The sequence below is a fragment of the Amborella trichopoda genome, chromosome 13 (assembly GCF_054954075.1).
Source record: "Amborella trichopoda isolate Santa Cruz 75 chromosome 13, AtrichopodaSantaCruz75HAP2 v2.0, whole genome shotgun sequence".
Lineage (NCBI taxonomy): Eukaryota > Viridiplantae > Streptophyta > Magnoliopsida > Amborellales > Amborellaceae > Amborella > Amborella trichopoda.
This window is the reverse complement of record NC_142348.1, coordinates 23,006,049-23,020,341: the sequence shown is the minus strand read 5'-3', so window position 1 is coordinate 23,020,341 and position 14,293 is coordinate 23,006,049. Positions and strand designations below refer to the sequence as shown.

At 43.9% G+C, this 14,293-nt stretch overlaps 1 protein-coding gene across 7 annotated transcripts in view; it reads right to left on the bottom strand.

Annotated features, from left to right (window-relative positions):
* The window catches only part of LOC148779097 (uncharacterized), a 55,148-nt gene extending 47,611 nt beyond the window's left edge, over window positions 1-7,537 (bottom strand). For 5 of the 7 annotated variants that reach the window (XR_016048261.1, XR_016048262.1, XM_088856661.1 and 2 more), the window contains exon 1: window positions 7,224-7,535. The gene's annotated coding sequence lies outside the window, so the exon portion shown is untranslated. Of the gene's footprint in view, window positions 1-7,223 lie in introns of all 7 variants that reach the window. The other 2 variants (XM_088856659.1, XM_088856663.1) reach the window with 2 other exon arrangements.
* Between the last annotated feature and the right edge of the window lie 6,756 nt (window positions 7,538-14,293).

Sequence of the window (14,293 nt, the reverse complement as noted above, 5' to 3'; positions counted from 1 at the left end):
TGAATTATTAGAAAGGAGGAGAGTCATAGAAAATTCCCAACGAAATGTTAGATGAGAGAAAGGTCTGATGGATGCCAAATCACCTATATTCCTCCTGAGGCTCCAATAGACGGCAGAGAGACCCATTGGCAAGGTCTCCTGCCCCAGACCCGACGAACAAGCTTTAGGTCAGGGTCTAGAAGGGCAAGAATAGTTGGGGAGAGTTTCAGGGTTAAGGCTTTGACGGCGTCTTTCTTAGAGTCCTGACCAAGGCCTCTGATTGTCCAAATTAGTCGTTTCATTTGTGATAGGTGATAGCAAGGGAGGATGACAGTTTGGGGGACCTCCTCAGGCGACCAAGAATGGATGGGGAAGGGCTGAAATCAGTTACTTTCCCTGGGAAGGAAAAGGAAGAAAAGAAGTTGCTTAACTCTCTTTGTCCTTTGATTCTCACCTACATTTTGCTTTCTGCGTCGGCCGTGATGAACCTGTGCTGGTCCTTCAGGTCCATTGTACTCAAAACCCATTATCATGTACATTGTTTTCATCCTATCTTCCTCTCGATTAGACCTGTCTTCTAAATTTTCTTCTGCGTCCTCGGCACCTTGGGACCAAGGTTCAACAAGATTTCAGAGGAAGAGTTGAAGGGCTGGGCCGACGGGTAAAGGTCAGAGGGTAGGGTTGGAAGAGGAGGGGAGTTAGAGCTAGTATGAGCGGGAGGAGAGAAGGTCAGCACATGGTCAATGTCGTGAGTGGAAGGATGGAGAGGTTGACCAGAGGAACTATTCGGAATGGGGTATAGTGGAGAGTTATCAACCGGAGTGTTTTCCAAGTCCTGAACATTAGGAGTAGTAGGGTTAGCCGAGATAGGGGAAGGCATTATCAGTAGCAAGGAGAAGGCAGGAATATAAATCAGGAAATGGTAAGTCTGGATGGAGGTGTAGAAGGACAGAGGGTAAGGGGAGTTTGGGGGCCACACATAGTGGATGTTCTGGGTTCTTTGAATATGAACAAGGTGAGGGGTAAAGGAAATGTGGGGGGCCAGGATGTCTGCGACTGAAGCAGGATCAAGAGGGGAAGGGTCCAGCGATTGGGCGGTGACGATGCCAACTGGGAAGAGATCGTTGTCCATCTTCTGTGCGGGGGAAGGTCTGGAGCCTACGGGAGAGAGGGAGTCAAGGTTTAGCAGATAGAAAGAAAGAGAGAGGAAGGTAGAGTGAAGATGAGGACCAACCCACCAGGTAGCAAATTGAGGCGAAACAAGGCTAGATTCGACGTGCTGCACCACCCCAGAATCAATGGATGAGATGGAGGTATGAAGGGAGACAGACCCAGATTAAGGGTGAGGTGGTTGAGAGGAGGGACATATAAGGGAGGAGATTGGTGGAGTAACAGAGCCTCTTGATAAATGCTCCGTAGGAGGTACGTCAATACTATTCGACGGGGCCTTCTCGAACAAAGGCTGGATGATGGCCAGCTGGCTGGGATCAAGCGACAGAGGACCATTGCAATAACATCGGGTAGCGGGCCCGGGCCCTTCTTTGGGGGATGAGAGAGGGGTAGAGTAAGGGATGGCGGGTCGAGCTGAGGCTCGCCACCAAGGGAGAAAGGACATGGAGTAGGTGAGGGGTCAGAGTTGTCGGAAGGTGACATCTAGGGGAGAGAGGATAAGGAGGTAGCCTAAAGCAGGGACAGGGGATGGCCTCGGGTTGCTCCCTCTGCTGCGAAGAGCTATCTGATGCCACACGAGAGGAGGCAGTCAGCTGAGGTGGCCGCGTGGGTTCCAAGGCATGCAACATATGTGAGGGGGTAGGTGGGGGAGTGGGGCACGTGGTAGCCTCAAGAGAGGAGAGAGAGGCAAAGTGAGAAGGGGAGATGAGGGGAATGGGGTAGGATGGGTCGGGTAGAAGGGACGACCCGAAGACTTGCGAAGCAAAAGAAAGGGAAGGGGGGACGATGGGCCGAGTCGATCGCCTAACCCCGAACAGTTTTGAGGCATGTTGTCCACGATTACCTCTTTCCCCAAGCATTGATTCAAGTCGGCGACAACACTCGCGTCTTCCAAAGGACTCGGAGACACCACCTAATCCATTACCGATTCCTGAGAGGTAAGCGAGTCAAACTGAGTTTGGCCTTCCTGTGAATCCCTTACCAGGATCGAAGAGAATTTCCTAGCCGTTTTCTGAGTAGGATTCGACCGGCGAGGGCGCCAAGTTTGTTGATGCAGCATTTCTGGGGGTCTCCGACGAGGTCTCAAACGTTTGTGTTTCTTCTTTGTCACCACCACCCACTGCTGAGAAGAGGTAGCCAGAAGAGAATCCCAGATAGGTTGGTGACGAAAATCGGGGGAGGGAGGCGAAGCAGAGGACCATGAGATCGAAATAGGGTAGAAGAGTTCGTTGACATCCAGCCAAAGCGTGCTCGGAATCTTTGTGGTGTCCAGGACCTCGACCAAGAGGCGAATGGAGCCCAAAGGCAAGGACTCCAGCAAGATCCAGTGGATGGAAACTAGGTTACCATGGGATGCCGCCAGTCTCTTAAAGGTTTCTAGAAACCAAGCATGCAACGGGATATGATGAAGGGTAAGCCATACCCTTTGCTTCCTGTAGGAACTTTCTTTAGGAGACTAACGGCGCAAGGAGCAGGGAACACCTTTGAAGGAAGGGTTAGGTTCTTTGAGTAAGGGGTGGTTAGCCTGTTTCTAAGAGGGGAAGGAGAGTAGTCTCCATTAGAGAGCCGTCTACTGATAAGATAGGGCTCCGCCCACTTCTCGATCCCTGTTGAGTCATCTCGCCCCAGGTGAAAACTCTCGACCAAGGATGCTGAAAGTTTTCTGACTAGTCTATCTGTCTCTTCTGGGTTTGTGGTAATACAGTAAGGTAAAAAAGGGGAAATCTGAGAAAACGTGGTAGGGGTGGAAGACTCCTGATGCTTCTTCTCCAGTAGAATAGGAGGGGGGGATAGGACTGAGAGATGGACAGAGATGGAGGCGGAAGTCTCTTCTGGTGGGAGGTGCGAAGATGGGTTATTGGGTATAACGCGTAAATTTCATTCCAGGAGAAATGGGGAAGACGGTGGCAATGAGGAAGACGTTGGCGACATCGACCTTCCGCCATTTGAAAACGACCTTCTGCCATTTGAAACAATTCAAAGCTTTTCTTTTATATTTTGTGGGGGGCGTGTGGGGTGTGTGGGGTGAGTCATCAGTACATGTCTAATTCTTGATTAATTGCAATGGAGGTCCACTTGAAGTCATTCGAGGGTTGAGCATAAATGTTATATGGAAATTAGACACTGGACAAGATTAGGTTTGGAAAAAATATAATCCAGATCAGTGGTTTAAAAAACGGATCTGTGCCCCGGATCGAGCACCCCAAAAACCCATCCGAATCGGTGAATCGACGATTCGGATCGGGAATCGACCGAATCGATCGGATTCAGCCTGAAAAAATCCAAAAACGAATATTAAAAAATATATTAAAATCATTATAAATGCTATTTTTTAGGAATCCAATAAGAAATGGGGGTACTCCATAAAAAACTTTCATTTTTTTTTGCGAATATTGAGATATTCTTTTTTTGTATGAACTACTGTTAACCATTCAATTTACATCACACAAAAGGAGAAGCATAAAAGTATCATGGATGAAGTATATTGTCATACATGGACTACAATAAAGCATACAATTCGTAAAATATGACCTAATACCAAAATGAAAGACGATGTCGTTCTTCATCTTGGTCACATTGGTGCCATCGATTGAATTCGCATGACAATTCATTGAATCGATCTAGAAACGAATCATCCAAATTAGTGGGCACCTGACTATACCTAACTCCCTGAGTGTTAGTGTTTTGTTGCGCTCATAATCCAAAATCCCCGAAGCTTGTCCATCCTACATGCTCACCTTATTTTAATGTTATGACATTAAATATGTATATCTGAAAAAATTAAGTTATCAAAATCGCCACTTTGTGGCCCAAATAGCTACGAAAAGAGAGAGAGAGAGAGATAAGGAGACGGATGCTAACGGGGGGAGAGAGGGAGAGGATAAACTAGGTAAAAAAAAAAAAAAGATCGATCGATCTGCCTATAAATTACTACAAAGAGACAGAGAGTAATCTCTTTAGAGTATCTGGTTTTGAAGGCAGGGCTTCTGTTACGGCCATTTTTATCAGTTTTTCCAGCTTTTGTTTGGGTTGGGTTTTTGGGAGATTTGGTTTTGGGTGGTGGAATTTGTAATGTAGGGGAAAGCTAATTTTATACAGAGAGAAAGGGGTCCAAAAGGTTATGTGAGTCTTCTTAAAGAGAGAGAAACATAGGAGTAGATAGAGGGTGGGGAAAAGAGTGTTGACTGCAATGTAAAATAGAGGTAGAGAGAGATGAGTATTGATGAGAGAGAGATCTAAATATTGAAGAGAGAGATGGGTGTACTGAGGAAGATGAATATTGAAGAGAGAAAGAGAGATGGGAGTTTGGAGACTGGAGTGTACTGACGGTTGATGAGAGAGACAAAGGGGGTATGGAAGGGCATCGAAGCTATTGATTTTTATTTATGGATGAGAGATGATTGTTGTGTGCCACGAAGACTTGGGATAATTATCCCACATTGGGAAATCTAAAAAGCATGAAGCTCTATGAAAGGAAAAAGCCCTCATGATCAGTACACGTGTTTACGGATGGAGGCCACTTAATGCTCGGGGTCCATTTGTATAAAAAACTCTTTTAGAGATGGCATCAGAACAGTACGGACATGTGAGGTGTCCGAACCATGTTGTCATAATAGCGATTCATTTCCGAATCATAACATCATCATGATGATTCACTGTAGAAAAATGCAGGATCCTGTTTTATTAGTGTATCCGGGATGGCCTGAACGATACCTGATCCGAATCGCCCGATTCTGGATTGGGTCGACGATTTTTTAAACATTGATCCAAATGCCACCATAGGAACTGCATTGTATGCCACTAGTGCACACCAGGCGAGCAATCTACCCAACAAATAATCCATGCTGGTATGGGTCTTAATATTTCTCTGACACCCTTACAGTACCCAAACAGAAGAATCCATGTAACCTGGATTGAAGTTATCAAACCATCAATTACATTGATTCCAAAAAGCACATGTTAAGCACTTTTATGTGAATTATTTTTTACCACCCTATCTATTGTATCAAGATATGGGATTGATATAAATCAATCCACATGCAACTGAGATGATAATGCAACATGTATGCAAAGAAAAAAGGAAACTATTATTCGGTGCCTCTTTATGGAAGAAGAGTTAAAGAAAGGGGGAATGTGACTAAAAGAGATTTAATAAGAGCCGATATGTGACAGATTTTATTTAAGAGTATAGAAGAGAAATTGATTGTTGAAATTTAAATCACTTATATAGTTGGATATCTAGGAGAGAGAGAGGGAGGGGGGAGAGAGAGATGGGAGGATTTTTGAGAAGAAAAGAAAGAAATTTATTATTTTTTATTCGAAGAAGATATATCAAGGGAGGAACTCATAAGGGTAATTCAAATTTTTGTTCGTTTCCTTGTAAAGAATTAATGGTTGCTATTAAATTGAATTGCAAACAATACAGGGTGGTCTCCACCAACTAAGAAACACATATGGTAATTGAAGAGCACTTAGGAATTTCCTTTAAGATTTGTTTTTCCTTTAAATAGTTGATGTCCATAGAGCTCATTATCCAGCTCCTTCAAACACCACGTTTAGTGTCCATCTAGACCACACTATACCATCTATATGGGAATCATGCAGGAATAATAGAGGGCTGAGGCTGTCATTAGTGCCTGAAAATTGTGGATAACAAGTGGATTAAATGGTAGTAGTTACTATAGAGTCCTTTAGGGAAAAAAAATAGTTGATTTCCATGGAGCTAATTATTAAATTCTTTCAAGCACAAGGTTAACAGTCCAGCTCTACCACATTAATCTATGCTATGCAGGGGCATAACAGAAAAATCCAAGTGAAAAAGCCAAAGATAAACCTCAATAGCTTCCAACAATGTTACACCTACCAGGTACCACCACTACTGCAGCATCTAGGATGGATATCAAACATTGGCAATGAAAACATACCATGATGACTCACTTCTTAAGAAACTTAGTCATCATCAATATAACAAGACACAATTCAATGGTTACTGACTCTCAAAGCGATGCTATTAACTTCACATTCTAGCCCATAAAAGAGCCCAATTATACTTAGAATTAGAATGAGAAAAGCACATATGATTGACAATACAAATGGCACTTAACACTCTTTTCTCGTCAAAAACATAAAAGCACCCCAATTAAAAATTATCAAAAACAATAAATTATCCATGAATGTCAAATTTGATTGGGATCCAGAACAATCAATGCCTCCAGCCCTAGACAACACATAAAATCACCTCATACAATAAAAATTAATTAGTAGAAAACAACTGAAATCCATCTAAGTCCTAGCAAACCCGGCCCTAGAGATAACTGGTAGCAGGCACCTACATAAAAGGATTCAAGCACAAACAAATGGATTGATCATAAAAATAACCAATGAGTTCATCATTAAACAATTCAAGTCAAAATACAAGTTCTTGGTACAGAATGCGCTCTTAACATCTCATTTCGTGACTACTCAAACATGGACAGATTATCCCTGGAAGAGTCTACACGACCCATCTCGGATCAAAAAGAGCATAGAGCAGAGATGCTGATTATATTGACATCACAATTCTGTTAGAACTGAAAACACATCATTTTTATAAAAAAAAACAAGCATTTAGGTTCCAACATCAGTGTGATTGGTAACGGCAGTCAGGTCCTGAATTTGTATCATTGCCCCATGGGCATAAAAGAGGACAATGAGAACACAACCAGCATAGAAGAATACATAGAGTGTTCAGGTTCCGAGGTTTCTTTTCTGTTTGGGGGCATTTCATGGAACCTCCTCTACCATCATTGTCACCAATCTATCATATCCTCACCACGCATAAGTTCATCATAAAGAAAAAACAGAAATGGAACCTCCTCAACCATCATTGTCACCAATCTATCATATCCTCACCACGCATAAGTTCATCATCTATGAATCAGGTCATCACACACAAGTTTTGATAAAACAGGATGTTCCTAACAAAAGAAACATCTGATATGAGAAAAACAAAGAGGGAAACACAAAAAGTTACAATCAAAATGTAGTCAAGAATCCGAAAGAATGAAAGGAGAGAAAATAAAAAGAAAGCTCACCGCCAAGCGACGTGGAATCAGGGAAGAAAGATTTAAATGGAGTGGAGGTCGATGTTTGTATAGAGGAGATGGTCTTTGTGAGGTGGAGTTGAGATGGAATTTTTGCAAGGAATTGACACCTGCTCCTGCTCTCTCCCCTTCAAATTCCCTCCTTCCATGACTGAATACAGGGCTTGCCCTCCCTTTTTCTGTTTCCATTGTATGCAAACCCAATCTTGTGCTCATCTCCATCCTCACAAGTCAGAATAAAATAGGGAAGAAGAAATATGCATCAGCGACTACAATCAGGCCCCGTTGGATGCCGGCTAGGCCCTAATGCTGCATTTCAAGTGGACAATTGTCATTTTATTTTTAAAATAATATTTTCATCTTTGTTTAAAGCTTCAAAATAGTGTAGATGGATTAATATATGAAAATCTTGAAAATTGACTATCAAAAATGCTTTACAAAATACCTTATTTTCAAAACTTGAAATCTATTTTTTTCTCATGTCTAATTTCGAGATGATCAATTTGATGATACTTGAGCATCAAAATAACCTCTTCTACTAAAATTTTTGAGAGAGGCACAAATTTGATTGTTTAAAGACTCCTCTCACGATAAACGTTTCCCTCAAAACATATGTCATTTCTTCCCCATCCTTTTTTTTGGGAGATTAGTAGCTATGGATATCACAAAGATACTTTTCCACCAAAAGATACGTCATTTTCTCCCCATCCTTAAAAATAGAAAACTACACCGTTATCTCCCTATTTCTTAAGAGGACTTGCCCTATTTTTAGGGAATGGGTCACCTCCCTCTTTTTTTGCAAAATATTACAAAGATACCTTTCCAACAAAAGATATGTCATTTATAAACATCTCATAACTACCGCTAATATTACAAAACGTATGATATTGATATTTTCAAGTCTCCTTCATTTCCTCTCTTTCCTCATTCTCTCTACTCCATTTTATCCATTTTACTTTATACCTGACAATTCTCTTCTTTGTTAAATCATCATACTCTCCTTCTACTCTCACTACATCGCACAATCTCTGAAACTTTCACTACATCGCACAATATCTGAAAAATCGATGAAGAGAAAAAACAAGTAAACCTAAAAGTAGGCTTTTATCCCACTTTGCTTGATTCAACACTAGTGGTTTTTGTGTCCCCTTAGGAAATTTCTGATATTTATTTTTCTATTTTGTAAAGTTTACAATATTATACCTGAAATTTGAAATTCACAACATCGCACAATATTAAAAAATCCTGGAAGTCAACTCATTGCATCGAAAAATGGAAAATCGTGGAATTCAACTCTCACTGCATTGAAAAAACAAAGTGGAAAAAATTATGCATTTATCCATTTCCTTCTTTGTGATGCTTTTACTCTGAAGTTCACATTTTTACAGTATTAATCATGCAAACCCATGATCCCCATGAATATATAAGATGATATATATTATCTAAATTTTACCATTGACAAGTAGAGGTGGATTGGGAGGAAAGATAGAAGAAAGAAGTTTGAGAGAGAGAGAGAGAAGGATTTTATGGGTTTAGAAAGGGAGAGAGAGGGACGGGAGAAAGAAGTTAGAGAAAGAGGACATGCGAACATGCAGTGGGCCATGTACTGTTGAGGCGAACCAGTGCCATCAAAGACCGACAATCTCCTTTTTTAGTATTTGATAGGGAAGGGCATTTGATCAATAAAAGGCGGATAAGGCTTCTGGTATGAAACACTTTCCTGTGTTTTTGACGCCTGTAAGTTCTGGATGCTTTTATTGATCATTTGTGTACGTCCTCTTGTGTGAACATCGATGGCGTAGCTTGGGAAGCTACGTTGGGCTGGTCCTCAAGAGAGACAGGGGTATTCGGAGGCCTCGAGGCCTAGACAAGAGGGGAAAGTTGAGGTCTTTCCTCTTCTCCACATGGCAGCTCAAGAGGAGAGTTCACCTCCTGATGGGAAGACACCATAGGACAGACGTCTTCCAGCCCTTTGAGTTTGTCAAGAATGTTGTTTTACTACATTCTCATAGCAAGCCATTGGGTTTTTAGGGTCTTCCCCGTCATGGCTCACCACCATTACCTCAACTTGCTCACCAGAGTCGGGTAATTCAGCGGGCAATATGACCCTGGTCCTGTTCGTACCTCGATCTGACATCCCTACAAGCAAAGGCTGGAATTGCCTCGCTTAATCCTGAGATTGCTTTAAGGTGCGCGTGAATGTTGTACGTCATTTTTTACATACTTACATCTCCCAAGTGAGCAAGGAGAGAGCCGGCAACAGCCTGGTCCTCTGAGTACACAAGGCACCGGCAAGCCGAAGTTGTGCCTAAAATAAAGCCTCAAATCCAGTGAAGCACAGCTCAACATCCAAGCATCGAATCAACGTGGGGACGAGTTCAATGCAACCGCCTCGCAAAGAGCTGCAGACTGACATGACTCTTGCATTTAATCCAAGGGCCGATGAATGCAAGTCCCCAGGTCATAAAATAAGTAAATCTGCTCGGTTGCCGAAACCCTCTTTTCGGTGACCTCCCAAATTAGGCAAAAACGTAAACCAGAACAAAATCAGCCCAAACTTAGTGCAAAATGACTGCGACTATCTCCTCTCTTATTTGCAAGCAGAGCCAAGAGCTAGAACATCGCGAGTTAACTGCATTGGCAAACAAAATTCACAAATTTTCCTGGACTTCCACCCCATGGGAAAAGGCCACCACAGCAAGACTAAAGGGCATCAAAACGCTCAGAGTCGCAAGGACATTGAAGATATGCTTACGAATCATCTGAACCATCACCACAAGTTGCAGAAAAAGCTTCCAAGATCTGGCCATGGCAAAACAACCTGCATGCAAGGACGGCTTCGACATTAACGGAAAAGATCTCAGGAACATTTTGGTCATTGCGCCTAATTTCGGGATTTATTTCCCATTTCCTAAATTGTAATTAAGTTTAGTTTTTAAGCATTCACCCATTTTTTAAGCATTCACCCATTTTTTAAGCATTCACCCATGGGATTGATCTTTTCAGGTCTGCAAGCGGAATGGGGGCCAGTAGGTGGGGGACATCCTGTTATGCAGGATGAGAGATGGTAGAGGTAAGATGGGGGATGAGAGGTGGTGTGGTGGATTTACTTAAGAATGTAGGGGGGTCAGAACCTGCATTGATTGTGGGGAAGTAGAGCCCTAGGGGAGAGTACATGTGGATGAGAGGGAGGTGGTGATGAGTTCGGTGACAAGGGATTGACATGACATTGCAGATGGCTAGAGGGTGCCTCCCACAGTAGCACGCGCAACTCTTTACTCAAGAGAGGTGGGGAAGGGTGAGTTAGTTGACAAGTGACAACCAAAGAAATAGGTCGAATGGAAACATGAGAGGACAAGGTTGGGGGAACAGGTGTCACAATCCCATGAAACTGCAGCCTTCGATTGTATCGAGGAGACGTGGTGGAATATCACATGATGGGCGAAGGGGGGGCGATTGTGGGTTATCAGATGGGATTAGGGGAGCCAGTTGTCTCATGTATTGGTTGTAGGGAAGATTGACAGGTCCAGGATGGCAAGTTGATCATCCCTCTACATGAACTAGCAGGCTTTTTAGCACACATGATGATGGTAGTCTTGAAGTGGAGGTGTTGGGGGAGAGCTCACTAGGGCATGTGTCAGCACTACACAAAAGAGATTAGGGGGCGTCAATGTTGAGATGCATTCACATCTAGAATCTAAACTGAGGTGGTACGAACATGAGGACCCCCAAGATTTACCATTCGATAGTTACAAGAGCTCTCCTTGGTGTCTGTGGATTACAGCAGTCCACCCTTCATGGACTTCTGTTGTCTGTTCTAAATGGACCTTACCATAGTCCCTCTTCAACTTTACACCATGGTTCTGCCCATGGCTGCCAAGAGTATATCATGTAGAATGCGAGGCTATCATCATCTTTGTCCTAGCTTTATCCCAACTATTTTGGGGTCAGCTAGTATACCAAGCAATATGAACCCAAAAAAAGTGGCCTTTATGGCAAGCCATGACTTGGAAGGTATGAGCAGGGGATCTACGACTTCAATGAGCAACTGAATGGTGTCCAATGGGAGAAATTTAGAAGACTTCCAATGGACCGCAAAGAAATTGCCATAGGTCTCACCAATCTGTCTAGAAGTATTGTTATGCCACACATGGAGGGGGATGTCAGTGGCTCTCAGCCAAATCTTCCGTTTGTGGAGGGAACCCATAGGATTAGGCACAAGGTCCCTTTTTAGGGTTCCTATTACATAGGGCACTAATGGCACACCCTTCCATCGGGAAAGAGAATAGAATGACACCATTGATTGTCTACGACCGCCCAGGTATGGTTCATCCCAAAACCGCTAGCCGTGTCAGTTTGAGTTACCGTGCCTATCTTGCTACCACGCTAGGTCAGTCACCATACCAGTCTAGCCACTGTGTCAGGCTAGCCACCCTGTCAAATGTCTCTTTTCTCTATTCTATTTCTTTCTTCTCCTTCCATCACCCCAATCTTCATCTCATCACTTCTTCCCTTTCTCCTTTGAATGTGCACACATGTGTGAATTCGCCCAAAGATAAGGTGAGGTCCCTTGGCCCACTTGTCTTGTAAATTAATCGTGTATGTGTGATTGCAAAAACAGGAGAGTACATGTCAATGGAGACAATTTTGAACTAGTTGTAGGACTAGGGGGCTTTTCGTCGTGATCTAAGAGGGTGCCCACGTGAGTTAGCCCGGGTGAGTCACGAACCCAGGTGAGGTGTGTCCCGCCTCACATTAAATTCCTCTCTCACTGGTTGGAGTACCTACCATTATTTCTTAACAAGGTTTTCGAGAGAGAGGTCTCAAGTCTCGGGTTCTCCTTGAAACCCGAGCCATATGCCACCTGATCATTACCACTCGAAGGGCGAGAACCAGCTTGGCAACTCCACTGGGGATGACAGACCGGGGCACATATGTAATTCCACTAGGGATAACAGTAGAACACAAATGGCGATAGCCATGCTTAGGCACGCACGACGCTAGTGTGGTCAACGACAACATGTACGACGATAGGCAAGGTGACAATTGCACAAACGGCGCTAAGCAGCCCTCATAAACGACGGTCATGCACGACGTTGGCCAATGACTTTCATGCGCGGTGCTAGGTTTGGGTCTAAGGCCTGAGCTCGACCTAGTCTTGATCCGGCTGACACTGGATGTTCGGCGCTACATGGGCAGCAGTGACCTGTGTTTGGGCTTCCGGTCCAGCCCATCGCCTTTTGGCCTTTAAGGACCTGACTGGCATTTTCAATTGTTTGGGGCACTTCAAGGGAACGCCGTCTATTTAAGGGGGTAAAACTCCTTTTCACTATTTTACCAAAGGTAAAACGTTTAGAGGTTTAGCAGTGAGAGAGGGAAACTTCCTGACGGTGATTTTGGCAAGAACGTAGGGCGCGAGTAGCAAGAAAGAGAGTTCTGGCTGGGAACACAGAGGTGTTCGCGGGGGTCACTATTGTTGGTGTCTTGTTAGCTAAGTTATTATGGCAAGGGTTCTGAGATACCGGTCGAGCGAGAAAATAGGGATTGAGGGTGTAGTTCCCCAGACTTCTGACGGTTTTCCGATGGTGTGGAGGTAAAGGAAAGGTCCCACTAAGTGGCAGAGTTCCTTGATGGGTATAAGGTTTCTCAGCTAGAAACCGAGAGGTCGTAGGGTAGTGAGCAATCACTGGGGGAGACGAACGGTCACTGAGAGGGTGCAAAGAGCCATAAGCAATCAAAGGGTGAAGGGAGTTGAATAGTCTCTGGGGAGACGAAGATTCACAGGGCCTGAACAATTGCAAGCCAACACGTACAGTGGTAGGTTACACACGGCTCTCATAGTGAGCGGCAGTAACTATGCCCTCATGCCCACTCGGCGATCCTTTCATGGACGGCGGCAAGTCGTGCCCGACTGCGGTCATGCTCGGCAATGAGTTGAGGACGACAATTATTATGCATGGCGCTGAGTCATGCGCGGCAATGATCACACTCGGTGTTAAGTCATGCGTGCCGATGATCACGCATGACACTAAGTCATACGTGACAATGATCACGCACGGCGCTAAGTCGTGCGCGACGATGATCACACATGGCGCTGAGTCACGCGCGGCGATAGTCATGCACGACGATGACTTGGGTAGGCAAAGGGTGGTGACCAATGGTAAGGCCAAGCTTATGAAGTCTGTTGGAAGCCAAGTCCTCTTGCACAACTGTGAACTCCATGTTGTTCTGTGGAAGGATACTCACTATGAAGGGGGTGTGCTCTCCATCATAGGCCAGTTCCTTGTTAGAAGGGTTTGCCTTGTATGTCTGATAAAAGCCATCTAGAACCCTTTTTGCCATCCTCTGCTACGAGAGCATCATCTTTTTCTCATATGCAAGAGCGATGCTCTGATGCATCTACTCTCTTTTCTTCTGATGCGAGACCGACTTTTTGGCCTGTAACCATCATCTTTTCCTCAGATGCAAGGGCGAAACTCTGGCACAACTACCCTCTTTTCTTCTGCTGTGAGAGCAATATTGCTTGCTAGATTTGTAATCTCCCTAATAATGGGCTTTTTGGCTTGTAATTCCTTCTAATGCAATAAAAAGAGTTAAACTTTGTTTGAACTGTCTTGCTTCTTTTCTTTCCCTCCTTTTGTTTTCTTTTTGTTCTTACTTCCTTTTTGTTGTTTATTGGGTCTTTTGAGAGAGTATCAAGGATAATACTTCTTTAGGTATCAGCCATAGATGGGGGGCTTCGCCTCCTCTCCATTAGGATGGGCCAGTATGTAAGCCCCATTTGGCGAGACTTTCATGACTATGCCTATGCATAATGATCGGCCTTTTGACGGCGGGAACCAGATCTCTATGAGAGAATGAGCAGACTTTGACAGACTTATCAAAGGCCCTCTTCATTCTCCCCTGGTTGAGTTCGAGATTCTGCTGAGCTTCTAACCTCTTTTCATCGAGGCCATCTAATTCTTGATAGCAAAGCTTAGCCCTCTCATCTTCGGTCAGTCCTTGATGTATGGTGAGACACAACGAAGGGAGTTCAATCTCAAGAGGTAAGACTCCTTCAC